General features: G+C 39.6%; 1 pseudogene; it reads left to right on the forward strand.

Moving 5' to 3' along the window:
• Positions 1-17,538, forward strand: part of LOC141504069 (receptor-transporting protein 4-like) — a 45,253-nt pseudogene that overhangs the window by 20,893 nt on the left and 6,822 nt on the right.

A 17,538-nucleotide genomic window follows, 5' to 3' on the forward strand; every position in this document is an offset into this window, starting at 1 on the left:
ACTATGAAATTTTCCCTTACAGAAAAAAGAGAAATTTGCCAACCTGCCTCTTTCTCCCATTAGTGCTAATTCTGTCACCTTGAGCTATGCTGAATAAATCTAATCCCTCAACTACATGACAATCCTTTGAATCTCTACTTCCCAAGGAAACCACACCACTTAACTGCCCCCAATCCTCTGAATCTTTTTCACAACTGTAGCCATGTCTCTCTCAATTCTCAATTTTTTAATCCAAATGTAAAGCTTTAAGTTTGTCTATTTAAACTGTATCCAAGGCATTGAGAATGACATTAAATAGAACAGAAGCGAGGAAATATCCCTGAGTAGTTAAATTAAAAATCTCTAATTATTAGATCTTCAGGATCATCTCTATTAGTCAGTGCATCATCTTTCAGAATTTTAAATAGCTCAGTGGAATTCTGTCATCTTCACGAACCATTTTGTTAGCAATGTTTCCTAAGGTCCATTTGACTTCATTCTCCAAGACATCTAACTCTGGTTTTTTTTAGGTTTTTTGCAAGGAAAATGGGGTTAAGTGGCTCGCCCAGGGCCACACAGCTAGGTCATTATCAAGGGTCTGAGGCCGGATTTGAACCCAGGTCGCTGGTGCTCTATCCACTGCGCCACCTAACCACCCCAACATTTAACTCTAGATAAGTAACACACTATTGTGGTTATCAGTGATGCTAAAATCTTTCTGGTCGTGGATCTGGATATTCTTACCACTTCTTAATCTCCTCTGTTTCTGCTAAGTTGCTACCATTTTTGTCTTTTTTCCATGCCCTTTTTTATATGGAAAATTTTTTGAATTAATTTTCTTGAAGAGATCTCCCATCCTTCCCATTATGTTGTTTTCTTCTTTTTCTTTGCATTGTTCATTTAAGAAAACCTTATCTCTCCTGTTGTCTGGAATTTTGCATTCAGTTGAGTACATTTTTCCCTTTCTCCTTTCCCTTTTGCTTTCCTTCTTTCCTCAGCTAATTGTAAAGTCTCGTTTTGCTTTTTTGCTCTTCTTTTTCTTTTTTATTTTGTGGCTGCCTTCTCTGCAATATGGTGAACATCTGTGTATAGTTCTTCAGGTATTCTATCAGATCAAATTCTTTAACTCTATTAATATTACTTATCTAAGAGACTTCAAATCTCTCCACAAGACTATGTCATTAGGCAATTTTTTGCAAGGGCAGCAGTAAACTATTATTCTCTCATACCCAAGGAAAATGCAAAAAGCAAAGTTTACTTCACAAATCACTAAGTAAACTTCCTTAAAGTAAGGCAACCCTACACCCCACAAGAATGTTTCAACAGTTTCTGCTACAAATCATACCAAAATGCATAGAATCTCTTAGAAGGCTCAGACTTGGGGACAAATCACTGCCTAAGTCTAGACGAGTTCAGGGATGTGGATCAGAAAATCCACAATTGAACTGATGGCACCATTCAGGCATCAGCCTGTTTCTCAGGATAGAAGATTCCTAGTCAAAAACACTGGATTCAGAAGGCCTCAAAGAATTCTGATCCACTTAAAAGTGAAAATGTACCCCAATATGGCCTCTGTTTCCTAGGAGACATTCTTTCTTCTCACCCCCCCAAATCACTAAGACCCTCCACATTTCAGGAATCTTCAAGTGCTCTGATAACAATAATGCTAATAACATCAATAATAATAACACCTAATATTTATAGTGTTATTTGTCAGACACAAACATTTTGCAGTTATTATCTCAACTGACCCTTGCAACGTCCCAAAGAGGTAATGTTGCTGATTATTGAAGATTTCGAGATTGAAGACAGATTTAAGGCCACCGTAAAGGTGAAGGAATTCACACACTCTCTGGGAATGTTAAAACTGCTCAGGATTTTATGAAGGCAAAATATTACAAATATACAGATTAAAACTCCTAGAAAAGCAGTACCCACCTAAAGAATAGACTTGGTGAAGTGAGAGAGAGAAAGGCAGGCAACCATGAGGCTTGGCTAAGGCTGGCCATGTAGCCTAAGAAAGAGCATTAGAAAAACCCATCCTGCCAGCGTCAGAGCAAAGGAAGAAGAGAAAAAGTGCAGAAGTTGCAACACTTCCTGTTAAATACTCTTCTGTGATAGGGTGAGCATTGGGCAGTGCTTGGGGAGTGGTCCTACATCTTGGACCAGGTATCTTCCAATGGCAAACCACATACTGGCCCTTCCTGTCCCAAGGTGCTCCACACCCAAGTTCAACATGTCCTTCACTGTCACACTAGCATCTACAACTCAAGTTAAGTGAAGGGGAAAATGGGGGGGGGGGGGCAAGATACAAACAACAGAGTCAAGGGGAAACAGGATACAATCAACAATCAAGGTCAATTTACATCTCAGGAGCAAACAGCCCTCCATAATTAACAAGATCTTAACAGCATTAAAGCTACATTCATAATTCTCTACATCATTTCCCTGCATCAGTAGGAACTTTTATCTCCAGTTTATAAATGAGGAAACTGAGGCAAATAGAGGTCAAGTGATTAGGGTAACACAGCTAGCAACAGTTGAGGCCAAAATTGAACTCATTTCTTTCTGACTCTAGGTCTGATTCTCTATCCATTCTGCCACCTAGTTGCTATCTCAACTTGGGCCAGGTTCACTAAGTATGTCCCCTTATAGTCACCACAGGTCTTAAATGGCATGTGAACAACATTCTTATAACTGTCACACTCCTGAGAATGCACATTATAAGTACTATGCCCTATAAGACTGGCTAGCAGAAAGTTCTTTGGCAAAAGTAAAGCTATTTCATTTGCTAATGTTTTCCACTTTCAGTCAATTATTCTGCAGTTGGCACATTTCTACTTCGGATAAACCTGAATAAAGGTACCTTGATTCAAAGATCCTTAAGCTCATTTCTGCATCAACAGTTAAGCCTGCTTCTTATATTTTCCTGGAGAATGTCCATTCGTTTCAAGTCAAAGTCATTCCTTATCACTCTACTCTCCTTTTCACTGAGAAGAAAACTAAGTTGATTGGAATCTATTACATCAAAGGAACTAAAAAAAACACAAAATCAATCTGCCCCAAATGCTAGGCATACAACCTTGATATTGCAGGGCAAGGAGAGCACACTACCATCCATGGTTTCTTTCTCTGACTCACCTAGAAAATATCATTCATAATGAAGGCCCTGTAGATAAAGCACCAGATCTGGAGTCATCAAGACTGAATTCAAATCCAGCCTCAGACATTCACTAGCTGTCAGACCCAAGGATAGTAACTTACTCTGCCTCAGTTTCCTCAATTGTAAAAAATATAACTGGAGAAGAAAATGGCAAACACTTCACTCTCTTTGTATAAGAAATTCTACACACAGTCTTGTAGAGTCAAACACAAATAAAACAACTGAATACCAACAATAAGGAATCCAAATAAAATACATGACAAAATAGTAATTCATGAAACAAGAAATTCATTTCTTACCTATTCCTTGAAGACTTCCAATTACACAGTATCAGGTTCCATTTTAATCAGTCTTGACTGAGGCTGGCATCTTATTCTGATTAAAGCAAGGACATATTTAAAAGCTGCCACAAGAGCAGTGAGAAGAGCGACTAACTCCTCCCTAGGCTCCCTATCATTTCAACTAACAGAGTTGAGAAAACAGGGAGGGAAATTCTGGATATTAGCACTTTTCAAAACACTTAGTTTCTGCTGTTTACTTTTTGTTCATAGGGTAAAAAAAGACATTTTTAGGAGGATGCTCAAGACCAAGTGTCTTCCGTGTTGACAAGCCTTCACTAGGTCTACCAGCAGTTGACAAAACCCATCTTCGATTTTTCACTGTGCTAGTTGCCTGTACCCCAAAAACGGGATAAGGAAGGAGAAAAGAAGACAAGACAACAGCACTAGCCGGTACTCTGTCAAATTGAGATGATGATGCTGTCTCCACTATCCTGTAGGAGAAGTGGTGAGAGGATGGAGAGAGAGGGAGAAATTAGCAACAGCAGCCAAACCGACTCTGAGTCTGGAATATTATTACTGCTGTTTTTGTCTATGTCCTTTTAGATATACACCGCTAATTCCACTATAAAAGTCAACAGAAAATAGAATTCTCTTTGTACAAAATTTTGGGCAACTTTGATGAACTGTCTCTGCAATCATAGTTCTGGAGTTAAAAGACCATCCATCTAATACAATTTTCATTTTAAAGAAAAGGAAATCGGGGGCAGCTAGGTGGCACAATGGATAGAGCACTGGCCTTGGAGTCAGGAGGACCTGAGTTCAAATCCGGCCTCAGACACTTAATAATTACCTAGCTGTGTGACCTTGGGCAAGTCACTTAACCCCACTGCCTTGCAAAAACCTTTCCAAAAAAGAAAAGGAAAGGAAATTGCTTCCCAGAGACAAATAGTGACTTAGCCTTTCAAGGGAGTAGGCATCAAAGTTGCACTATGGTTACAGACTGGCTTTTCTGCAAGGTTACCTCGCAGAGATGAGGGATGACTATATCCTCAATTGCACAAAGCATTCTCCTATTGCCTGTAAAAGAAATAGTTCTCAAACAAGTTGGGCCTGTGAAGAATGTAGGTAGACCAAGCAATTCCTCAACCAATCTAGTCCAACCACACTTAGTAGCATCAAAAATTTTTAAAAAAATGATTACATGTGTATGTGTGTATGTGACCTTGACCCAGATAGTCCATATTTCTGAGCATCAATTCTAATGCCTTGTACCATGCTTGTTAGCAATCTTAAAAGTATCCATGCAAAATAAATATTATCAATTGATAATATAAATAGGGAATACTCACTACTTACTACTACCTTTGTATTATAACAAAGAATTGCACAAAGATATATCTCAAACAGAAACACAGTCATAAACATTAACAGAAGAAACAATCTGCATCATGTGAGAATGGTTCTCTGCTCTTTGGGTAGTAAAGATGCTTTCAAAACTACCATTCTTGGGGTGGCTAGGTAGCGCAGTGGATAGAACACCAGCCCTGGAGTCAGGAGTACCTGAGCTCAAATCCGGCCTCAGACACTTAATAATTACCTAGCTATGTGGCCTTGGGCAAGCCACTTAACCCCATTGCCTTGCAAAAAACTAAAAAAAAAAAACCCAAACTACCATTCTTAACCACTTAGTTACAAATGATTCCGATTAGATTTATACGTCTTTCCTCATGATAAAAATGAATATCTAAAATATTTGCAGCTAAGTAAATGAAATTAATAAAAAATGTTTTTCTCTTCATTGAACAGTCTAATGCCAATATCCTCTAAATACAGTATTTTCAATCTTTTATATCTATGTTGGGACTTCATTGAGTCAGAATGCTTTATATCCAAATATCTATCTCTACTATTCATACAAATTCCAAATTCTTTCAAACAATATTCAGTCTTTAAATAAGAAGTCAATAAAATCACAACACTTCTCTAACACTGTTGAAATTTATTGTCTCAGCATTAACATCAATAACTATTTTGAGAATGGCTTTGTCATAAGATATGAGATTCAATTTCTTCTTAGCACAAGCACTAAGTAACTCAGTATTTGGGAGGCTCTGAAAGAAAGTATGGGAGAGAAGAGGTATTAGACTGACTACCAATCTGAAGGTCTACAGTGTCGTGCTAAGCTCATCACTGTATGCCTGTGATACCTGGACAGTCTACCAGCACCATGTCAGGAAACTGAATCGCTTCCATTTAAATTGTCTAAGGAAGAGTCTGAACATCTTCTGGCAGATTCCGGACACTGAGTCTTTTCTTGAGCTAATCTACATAGCATTCTAACATTACCACAGAGAGTGCAACTATGATGGGTTGGACATGTTGTTAGAATGCCAGATGTATGCTTGTCAAAAAACTATTTTATGGAGAACTCACAAAGGGTAAGCGCTCACAAGGAGGTCCAAAGAAGCAATAGTGAGACCCCCTGGAGGTCTCCTTGAAGAACTTTAGAATTGACTGTACAGCTTGGGAGACACTGGCACAGGACTGCCTAGTATGGCTGCCCTCATCAGTGAGGGTCCTATGCTCTTTGAGGAAGGATGAATGGAAGCAGCTCAAAGGAAATGTGACATCCATAAGTTTAGAGTCCCCACCCCAGGTGTTCCCACGGCCTAATTGTGAGTAACTTGTGGTAGAGCATTCTGATTAGTCATAGTTGGACACACTGTAATTTGTTTCAAACATAGTGATGTCATTTTGGTCTTCTTTGACAATGAAGGACAAGAACCAACCAACCAATACAAGTACTAATACCTGAAGTAAGCTAAAGGACAATATTAAACTGAGAAATCTTTAGAGACATGGCTGAAAAGCAAGCTTTTCTACCAGAATAAAATTGTATAGGTTCCCTGAAAAAGATTTATTACATTTTGAGGTTCTTTTGTATTTTTCTTTCTTTTTAACATGAAATGAAAATCAAGCAAATGTATCAATTTTCTATAAACTGAAATTTTTCTCTCTGTTCTCCTGAAGATCAACTGAGAAGGCCCAACTTGAAAGGAAACCATCAGCAGAGTCCAGATCCTATGACTCTACTCTAAAGCTTGGAACCAAGTGAATCAATAAACTTTTCCATATCTAAGACTTCCCAGGCTCATGATTTGCACATCCCTGACCTCTTGCTCCCCTATCCCTTAAGATAGTCATCATTAGCACCACCAGCTACTTCTGGACCATCCATCCCCATGCTGGTGTTTGTCCTTAGTTCTCAAAGAAGACTGTGGCATTAGGGACCTACAGATTTCAGTGGATCTCAGTGAAGAGGACTGTGCAATGTTGCCAGTCTCACTTTCTCCTCGGGAGCCATCTGGATCCAGTGGCCAGATATGAGTCAGGAAAACTGAAGATTGCTCTCCATGCAATGGGAGAGCTTGGCCTTGAAAGCTGGGTCTTTTCCAAGTCAGTATGACTGAGGCAAAGCACTATCCATCATAATGTTTGCATATATCAGGGACTTAAAATTGGGTACAGAATTAATCCTCATGCTGACCTAAAGGAAAAAATGAAATACTTGTGGGTATATGTGTTTAGACATATATGTGTATATAGGTGCATGTCTATATATCAGCAGTTTGATCCCAACATATTTATATTCAATTATCTCCAAAACATATTAAATATATGCCTTTATTTGCATTCATGGAATGTCAAAAGCAAAAAAGTAGCAATATAGACATCCATTAGAATCATGTGCCCTGAGAGTTACCATAAATGGCTTTCCTCATAAAAAAAATTATACTTTAAAAAATTTTAATTTTAAGAAAACTTCAGTTAAGTATTATTCTTTTTTGAAAATTTAGCTGTCTAAACTATACCCCTTATTTTATAGTTTAAAAAAGTCACATGCCCTAAAAGCTTTAATATAAATGAGACATATATCTTAGAATCTTCAAAATCAAGGGGCAGCTAGGTGGCGCAGTGGATAAAGCACTGGCCCTGGACTCAGGAGTACCTGGGTTCAAATCCAGTCTCAGACATTTAATAATTACCTAGCTGTATGGTCTTGGGCAAGCCACTTAACCCCGTTTGTCTTGCAAAAACCTAAAAAAAAATCGAAAGAGAGAGAAGGAGAGAAAACCACAAAAATGGAGAAGGTTGCCATCTGTTTAACTGAATTTTCTTAGTATTTATTGGATAAATAAAAATCACTAATACAGCAGAATAGTGAAAACTTTTTTCTTAAGCATTAAGGGACATTTAAGGGTGGCTAGGTGGTGCAGTGGAAAGCGCACTGGCCCTGACGTCAGGCGTACCTGAGTTCAAATCCAGACTCAGACACTTAATAATTACCTAGCTGTGTGGCCATGGGCAAGCCACTTAACCCCATTGCCTTGCCAAAAAATAAAAAGCATTAAGGGAAATTTTGAGATCTGGATCTATAAATCCCTACCAATAATATCAGGGTTGAAGTATTTTACTGAAAGCCATGCCTTAAAAATGAAGGGTCACTGCCTCAAGTGTATAATTGATAATACAACACACAAATATTTTCCAACAGAAAATTCCATGAAGGCTACTAAGTCTAACTTTGCCAGTGGTTATACTGTGTGGAGTTGTTGAGATTATTACTATATGAGTTATTTTCATGCTTTATTCTAACAAATATATTATACAAAAGTAATAGTAAGTAAAAATATAACAAATTATAGGACAATAAAAGATTATTGTATTATGAATAATTAGGCTATTTCATTAAATATTCTATCTTATCCCCTTGGTCAGTCAGTCAATAACTATTTATTATGCATCTACATGAACTGTGAGAAAACAAAGAAAAGCAAAACACAGTTGCTGCTCTGAAGATGTTTCCAGTTCAATGGGAGGAGAAATGAAAACAATTATGAGCAAGCAAAATCAATATAGGAAATAATAAACAGAGGAAAGGCACTGGAACTAAACTGAGTCAAGAAAGGTTTCTTGTGGAAGATGGGTTTTAGCAGGGATTAGAAGGGAGCCAGGAAAGTCAGGAGGGGGAGCAGAAGAGGAAAAGCATCTCAGGTATGAAGGACTCACAGAAATGGAGCATCGCATTGGAGGGGCAGCAAGGAGGCCAATGTCACTGAACTGAAAGGTAGAAGAGGGTGAGGTAGCAAAGGGTTTGAAATGCCGAGCAGATAACTCTACCCAAACCCTGAGAGTTCTGGGCTGGCCTCAGGTCATTCTGCCTCCTTTCTTATGGGGTGGATTTATTCCAGACTACTCCCAAGATTCTTCTTCCTCTCTGCGCCAACGCCTGTCCTTCTACCAACCAAGCTAGCTCTCACCTCCAATAGCAGGAAATGGTGCATTTCTGACTTTCGATCTCCAGCACCTGGCAGACTGACAGTTGACCAATGATTGCTTGAATTAAGTGACTTGTACATAGAATTCACATTAAAGCAAAATATACATAGGCTGCATATTTTACATATTATTTTTAAACTGTGCATTGAGTTGATCCACAAGCATTTATTAGGTAGGTGGCACAGCGGATAGAACAGTATCCCTAGAGTCTGGAGGGCCTGAGTTCAAATTTGACCTTGGACACTTGACCCTTACTAGCTGTGTGACCTTGGGCCAATACTTCACCCTGATAGCCTTGCATCCAGGGCCTTCTCCAGTCATCTTGGCACTAAACCCAGATGGCTCCAGAGGAAAAAAGTGAGGTTGGAGACTTTAACACCCCCCCCCCCCCTCCAGTCCAATTCCCATGCATGTCATGGTGTCACCTCCCTGGGACAAACATCATCACTCATCAAGAAGCACTTCCTAGGGGACAGCTAGGTGGTGCAGTGGAGAGAGCCCCGGCCCTGGAGTCAGGAGCACCTGAGTTCAAATCCGGCCTCAGACACTTATAATTACCTAGCTGTGTGGCCTTGGACAAGTCACTTAACCCCATTTGCTTTGTGCTTCCTAAAGGCCAGGCCCTGTGTTAAGTGCAAGGGATATCAAGAAATGCCACAATCATGGTCCCTACTCTCAAAGAGGTCAGATTCTGATGGGAGAGAATGCAGATAAAAAGTTAGAAATACAAGAAACGTACAGTGGAAGAAGAAGACACAAGCAGAGGCAAAACTGGGCAAAGGTCCCCTGTGAAGGGTTTGAAATCATGGATTTTCCAAGGAAAGTGTTTGACTAACACATACTTCAATATAATATGTGTATGTCTGTAGGGATACATGAAATCACAGCCTATGCACAAAGAATTATTTAAATTTTATCTTAAGAACTAGCTCTAAAAAAGAATTAATTTTGTGATTATCAAAAAGTTATTTCATTTTTCTGACAGTTTACATGAAGCATATTCTATTTGAAACAAAGAGGTCAACTGTCTCATAATCATAGAAAAATACTCAGTCTTCAAACAGAATCTTAATGACAACTTGTAGCTATCTTTATCTTTTAGTCTTTGAAAATGTTCATTTGTCAAATGATCTTTATTATGCATAAACTCTATCCTCCAAACTGATTTAAATGCAATCCTTGAGAATAACCAAATATTAAAGTCGACAGTATTCTTCTTTAAGCTAAGTTTCTTACTCCTAAGGGTTACATTCATTATATCTTCCAGGAAAATGTTATTTTCATTCCAATTTTTTTTAACTGTAGTATTAGATTTCATCAGACTAACTAAAATTAGGCTTCATTACAAAAGAAGTTCTAGTAGTAACTATGAAAATTAATTTGATTTTTCACTCATACTAAGAACAAAGGACAATACAAGATTTTTTCCTTTTATTTAAATATATAGACATATATTTCATAATTTGTTATTTGTCTTTAAATAAAATTTATTGATGTTTTGAACCACAGCAACAAAGACATATGGAAGAAGCCTTAGTGGGTATTTAATCAAATTCCCTCATCTTACAGATGGGGAAATTAAGTCCCTTAAATTGGACGAAACATGCCTGTCAAACCCAGGTCTTTTATTTCCAAAGTCAGGGCCATTTCTATATGACAACAACACATCTGTAAATTTGTTATCTCTAAAACTGTTATAAAAATGTCAGACAAGTTGAAGTCAAGTGAATAACTCTACTTTTGGGGAGCCAAAGTCCTGTCTGAACTTTTCAATTGAATCTTGACCCAAACAAGCCCACAAATGCTTTGTGGTGATTGAAATGAACATTCTCTAATTGCTGTTACAGAAGTACTGGTTTCACATTGTGATGAACAGCCTGTGAACCAGAAAACATGTCTCTCTCTCTCTCTCTGTCTCTCTCTCTCTGTCTCTGTCTCTCTCTCTCTCTCTCTGTCTCTCTCTCTCTGTCTCTCTCTCTCTCTCTCTGTCTCTCTCTCTCTCTCTGTCTCTCTCTGTCTCTCTCTCTCTGTCTCTCTCTCTCTCTCTCTCTCTCTCTCTCTCTCTGTCTCTCTCTCTCTCTCTCTCTCTCTCTCTATATATATATATATATATATATATATATATATATATATATATATACTATCATACATCATTTCAAAACATTGAAACATTAAAAGAACAGTACTCTTATCCATTAACCCCAAACTACTTTTCTGGGTTATTTTTAGGTTTTTGGAAGGCAAATGGGGTTAAGTGGCTTGCCCAAGGCCACACAGCTAGGTAATTATTAAGTGTCTGAGACCGAATTTGAACCCAGGTACTCCTGACTCCAGGGCCAGTGCTCTATACACTGCACCACCTAGCTGCCCCTCCTTTTCTGTTTTCAATGGGGGTTTTTGGTTATTATTATTTCACATTGCTACTAGGTCAAATTCTTCTAAAGAATAGATTACAGAGCCTCAAGTTGGAAAGAGAGTTACTAAAACACATGGAAAAATCAAGATTAAAATGCTATTTTGCCTGAGGGTTTTTATGTCTTAAATATATCATACATTTTTATAATTGCTACTTATCTTTGGCCTCATAAATTTAATTTTTCTAATATCTAAGTCTGATAATCTTTAATACAGAATTAATATTTCTGATGTATATTTCAGATCAAGAATTGTTCTATCAGCTTCTAATTAAGGTGTGTAAGTATGGAACATTAGTCTCTGCCCTCCATAAGGACTGTGTCTCTCTAACGATAAATCTGAGGGCAGGTTCTGTCTGTGTGAGGAGCTTAGTTTCCCTCTACTTACATCTCAATAGTTATGTAAAGAATCAGAGCCAAGTCTAGCCTGAGAAGTCAAGAAACTGCTCTGGTTCTCTAGATAAGAACCTGAATAAATTCTTATGCTTATGACATTTTAGAAAAGGAGAAATTCCAATGTTTAAATTTCCATGTCATATCTAATAATGACATAAAAGATCAAGTCAGAAAAGGAGACAGTTGTCCTGGTGCTAACTGGATCTTTGCCAGTTCTGACACAGAACAGACCTTATGGATGGGTTAGAGAATCATAAAGTAATCAGACATTTTTATGCATAAATGTGTCACCTGATTGGTTGGTTGTCAAAATTTTTTGTTCCTTTGTTAAAATTCTATAAATACTGATTACTCATTTAATTCTCAGTTGGCATTTGTAAGGATTCCATCCACCCATGACTTACTGATAAAATCCTAGAGAATAAAACTTCATTTATTAAACTAACTTTTGATATTTCATTTTTTGGCCCAAGAAAATTATGGTTAATACTAGTTAGCTTTTCCTAATTACCATTCAAATCGATTAGGTATCTGATGACCTCCCTATTATATAGAGATTGGAGGGAAAGGAAGTATAAGACAAGAAAGCAAAGCATATGAAACTCAGAAAGAACAGGCAAGAGGGGAAGTATATGATTACCAACTCGAAGTACCACAGGAACTTTCATGGAAGGAAAATTGGTTCAGACTCTGAGCAGGTGTCTGTGAAAGAAGTGGAATTTGGATTGGAGTGTGAAGGCAGGAAAAAGAGACAAGACACTAGGGATTTTTGAAGGGATTGGTGGCAAAGTTCTATATAAGCAAAATCTCAAATATTTCATTTTAGTTGACCTTTTCCTTAAGTTTTCCTTTACCTTTCTACTGGGAAAAAATTCTCAATGACTTCTTTGTCATCTTTTCCAAATATGACTCCCTGGAAACAATAGATCCAAAGACATAACTTTCTCACCTTGATTTCTCATTTATTGAACTTTAACATCAAAACGTCATAAATTGAACTAAATAACATTAAAGCGATTGTGCTTACTATTAGTTTGTTTTAAATAGCAACAAAAATTTAGAAATTCCTACATTGGTTTGTCTTCCATTGGGAAGTTAGCCCACTTTGGGGGGGAGAATCATCCCCCAAATAATCTCTCCTGCTCCTCTTTCTCTTTTATTTGTTTATTTATTTTAGGGGGGTTGCAAGGTAAATGGGGTTAAGTGGCTTGCCCAAGGCCACACAGCTAGATAATTATTAAGTGTCTGAGGCTGGATTTGAACTCAGGTACTCCTGACTCCAGGGTCGGTGCTCTATCCACAGCGCCACCTCACCGCCCCTTCCTCTTTCTCTTTTGATGCTACTTATTCTGCTGCTGTTGTAAATTCCCTTAGTGGATCAGCAGCTTCCAAATGTCCCAACCACAGAATTATGTCCCTAAATATTTCTTGATCAGAGTCTATCTTTGAAGTGAATTCTTCCATGTTTGCTTTAACCCCTGAAATCTTTAGCTGGTCCCATTTCCTGACAACATAGAGCATATGACATGAAATGAAGAAGAGGTAACTGCTTCCATTTCAGTGATGACCTTGAGGACAGTGGGAATTTTTTTGCAATTTCTGGGGGAAAGGAGTGTAAAAAGATGTGGCAGGAGGTAGCCACAGAGACTCCAGGGTCAAAGAACAGAATACTGTGAAGGTTGACATGTGCTCTGCCAAATGGTAGCTCATTAGAGCTACTCTGCACAGGACCCCAAAGACCTAGAGTCTCAGAAGGGGGATACCCTGGACATTCTCTCTGAAATGAATTACCAGTGGCTGGAGGACTATTGCTAGGTCACACTGCATTTTCCCCAAGTGTTTTGCTCAGTTACTTAGTGTGGCCAAAGAGACTCCAAAGGAGCCACCCCTGACTTACAGCTTCTGGAAACATTCCCTAGGGGAATAGAGACCAGGAGTGCACAAGGACCAGGCTCCTTGATGTCAGTGGAGTCATCATTCCCATAACCAGCGAACCCCCAAAAAAGTCCCATCTAGAAGAAGATACCCCCTCCCCCGCAAAAAGAGCCTACACTTTAGGTTGCAATAACTCAAAACAGTGTCAAGATACTTCGAACAACCTGCATACACAACCACAACAATGTTAACAGTCCAGTGCATGCCATAAGGAAAAGATTGGCAAGACATACTTGGGAATCTTTTTGTTTACAAACTATCAACCAGATTTTTTCCGCTATCCACGCAGCTGCTTCCTGTCATTTATGGTCTTCAAAAGTTGTCTAGAATACTGAGAGTTTAAAGGACTTGGCCAGTGTTCCACTTACTGCAGAAGACCCAGGCATCAGGTTAGTTTGGATGGTGCAGGAATAGAGGCCTAGCCCTGGAGTCAGGAGGATCTGAGTTCAAATTTGATCTGAAGACACTTGACACTCACTAGCTGTGCAACCTTGGGCAAGTCACTTAATCCTATCGCCTCCCCTCCTGCCCCCCCCCCCAAAAAAAAGACCCAGGCATCAAACTCCTAGGAGAGAATTGGATATCAAATTCCTGACTAAATAGTATTATAGGATTTGAAAATGGGAAAAGGGATCTGAGTGTTCACTGAATCCAACCTCCTATTTTAGAGAGGGAGAAAATGAGGCTCAGAGAAGTGACTTGTGCATGGTCACAGGGTTAAGAAATAGTAGAACAAGGATCTGAACCCGGGTCCTCTTCCTCTTAAGTCCAGTGCTTTTCCACTATTTCTAATAATCACTGAGGTATAAAGAAGCGAAGGGACACCTGGATCATTCCTGACTAGCAGTCTTAGAACCCAGGATTCCAGACACCTAGCCCAATGGTTTAAATTTGTTCTAGTCCAACCTCTTCATTTTTCAGATGAGGTCTGTATGGGAAGAAATTTACTCAAGGTCAATGAGTGGCAGACTCTGCTTCTTCATCTTTCAAAAAGAGAAACTGTCTCATGAAGATAATATTACAAGTGCTCTCCATCATCTAGAAAGAAAATCCTGTCCTATACCCAAGTGTTAATGAAATAGTAACACTTCTGGGGTATTATAAAAAAAGAGGGGTGACACAAAACAGAAACTCATTGATTCAGGGAATGGCTAAACAAATTATGGTTAATAAATTTAGCGGAATATTACTGTGCAAAAAAAGGGAATTGGTTAAACAATATAAATAAATACTTTCTTCACTTCAAATCTCATCTATCACTTCTACTGGCGAAAGAGACCCACTGGTCTCAATACAGCTCCAAGGTTTTTGTTCCCCCAAGGCTAGTGACATATGGATCCTAAGGACAAGAATCCAGGGGAGGTGGAGAGACAAGATCTGACCTGAAACTGGGAAAGAATCTTTACAACTAATGTTTCTGACAAAAGACTCATTTCAAAAATATATAGAGAACTGAGTCATATTTAAAAAAAAAAATTCCTTAATTGACAAATGGTCAAAGGACATGTAAAGGCAATTTACAGATGAGGAGATCAAAGCAATCCATAGTCATGTGAAAAATTGGTCTAAATCATTAATTATTAGAGATATGCAAATTAAAGCTTCGCTGAAGTACCACCTCACACCTCTCAGACTGGCCAATATGACCAGAAAGGACAATGATAATTGTTGGAAGGGATGTGGGAAATCTGGGACACTAATACATTGAGCTCATCCAATTTATCCAACCTTTATGGAGAAAAATTTGGAACTATGTCCAAAAGGGCAACAACAATGTGCATCCCCTTTGATCGAGCAATACCACTACTGGGTCTATACCCTGAAGAGATGATGAAAAAGGGCAAAACCATCACTTGTACAAAATATTCATAGCAGCCCTGTTTGTGGTGGCAAAGAATTGGAAATCAAGTAAATGTCCTTCAACTGGGGAATGGCTTAGCAAACCGTGGTATATGTATGTCATATGTACGTTCTGTTAGAAACCAAGAGGGATAGGAATTCAGGGAAGCCTGGAGGGATTTGCCTGAACTGATGCTGAGTGAGATGAGCAGAACTAGAAGAACATTGCATACCCTAACAGCAACATAGGGGCGATGATCAACCTGGATGGACTCGCTCATTCCATCAGTGCAACAATCAGGGACAATTTGGGGCTGTCTGCAATGGAGAATCCCAATTGTATTCAGAGAAACAACTGTGGAGTTTGAACAAAGAGCAAAGACTATTACCTTAAACTTAGGAAAAAAAAACCTGATATCTGATTGTCTGATCTTGCTCTCTCTTATACTTTATGTTTCTTCCTTAAGGACATGATTTCTCCCTCATCACACTCAATTTGGATCAATGTTACCATGGAAAACAATGTAAAGACTGACAAATCCTTCTATGGGGGTGGGGGGAGGGAAGTTAGATTAGGGGGAAAATTGTAAAAAAATAAATGAAATCTTTAAAAAAAAAAAGACCTGGCCTCCTTTCCTTCTGAATCCCATGACTACGTTTCCTTCAAAGTCCTGGAGGATATGGGCATTGCCCATTCCCGGGGGCAGCAGCAGCAGCATGGGAGAATGGGGAAACCTTGAGGGTGGAGGATGGTCAAGTTGCCGACGTTGCCAGGAGCTCCTTGGGGCATCCCAAGATATTCCGTTACCTCAGTCCTCGTCTCTATAGAAGAAGGATTGGAAAAGCAATGGGCGAGTTCACAGCAACAAGCCTTTCCCTGGAGAAAGATCCAGAACTATGGCAGAGGTGGACCTCCAAGGGGAACATTGAAAGCAACCCACAGTCCTCTGCCACTCAACAGCCTGGCGCCAGGCTGGCGGCAGCGGCTTCCGACCCAGCCAATGGGAAGCCAGGGCGGGACGAGGCAGAACCAATCCCCACTTCCACTGTAAACTGGACCGCGAGGATTGGTCGGCCCTGTACCGGAGCTCTGTGAGGCGGTTCCGCTGCCTCAGTTTGGAGCAGCGGATTGGCTACTGCTCTCTTTCCGCGTCCTCCCCATCCCCACTTTTTGGATTTGAGGTAAAGGAGGGGGAGGGGGCATAAATTATCTCTGGTCAAAAATCCATCACCTGGAGGCCAGGTAATAAGATTCCCGGAACTGGGTCAGATCCTTTTCTCACAGGTGGAATCGCAGTCTGGGTCTGGCGGGCAGTCTGGGGCACTGTGAAGAGGATTTCTAACGAGGGGCTCGGCCTCCAGGCCTGGGAAGCCTGGGCTGGGGCCGGGCCCAGTCCTGAAGGTGACAAGCGTGGACTAGGCGGGTAACTTTGTATCAAAACTGAAAGAGGGCAAAGAGGGGCCCAGCCCCCGGGAACATGCAGGCACAGGACACAAAGCTAGGCAGACAAGGGCGGTTGATACATGTGCCACATACACAGAGAGAGAGACAGAGACAGAGACACAGAGAGAGACAGAAATATTAACAATCTGATGGGAAGATAGCATGGAAGCACATTTATACAAAGCAACATAGATAGATAAATATATACATACATACATACATACACATACACACACATAGATAAGAAATAATGAACAGAGGGAAGGCACTGGACTGAAGAGTGTGGAAGGCTTCCTGTTGACAGTAGTATTTTAGCCGGGAGCCTGGTTGGTCAATAATTGGAAAGAGGAAGAGGATTCTAGGAATGAGGAGAAAATACCAAAGCAGTCAGAAGGAGTATCTTTTTGGTGGAACAGTTGGAGACCAGTGTCACCAGATAGAAAAGTCTTTGTTGAGAAGTAAGATGTGAGAAGACTGGAAAGACAAGACGGGGTGTAGGTCATGAAAGGCTTTGAATGGCAAACAGAGCATTTTGTGTTTGCACCTACAAATAATAGGCCACTGGAGTTTTAACTTTGGGTTTGGGTTTTGTTGTGGGTTGTTTGGGGGCATGGCATGATTCAACTTGAACTTTAGGAAAATCACTTTAGTAACTGAAAGTGGAGAAAGTATCTAAATGGGGAAAGACTTGAGCTAGGTAGAGTTACCTGCAGATTATTGCACTGGTCTACACCAGGGCCTATACCA

The sequence above is a fragment of the Macrotis lagotis genome, unplaced genomic scaffold (genome assembly GCF_037893015.1).
Source record: "Macrotis lagotis isolate mMagLag1 unplaced genomic scaffold, bilby.v1.9.chrom.fasta BILBYCTG047, whole genome shotgun sequence".
Lineage (NCBI taxonomy): Eukaryota > Metazoa > Chordata > Mammalia > Peramelemorphia > Peramelidae > Macrotis > Macrotis lagotis.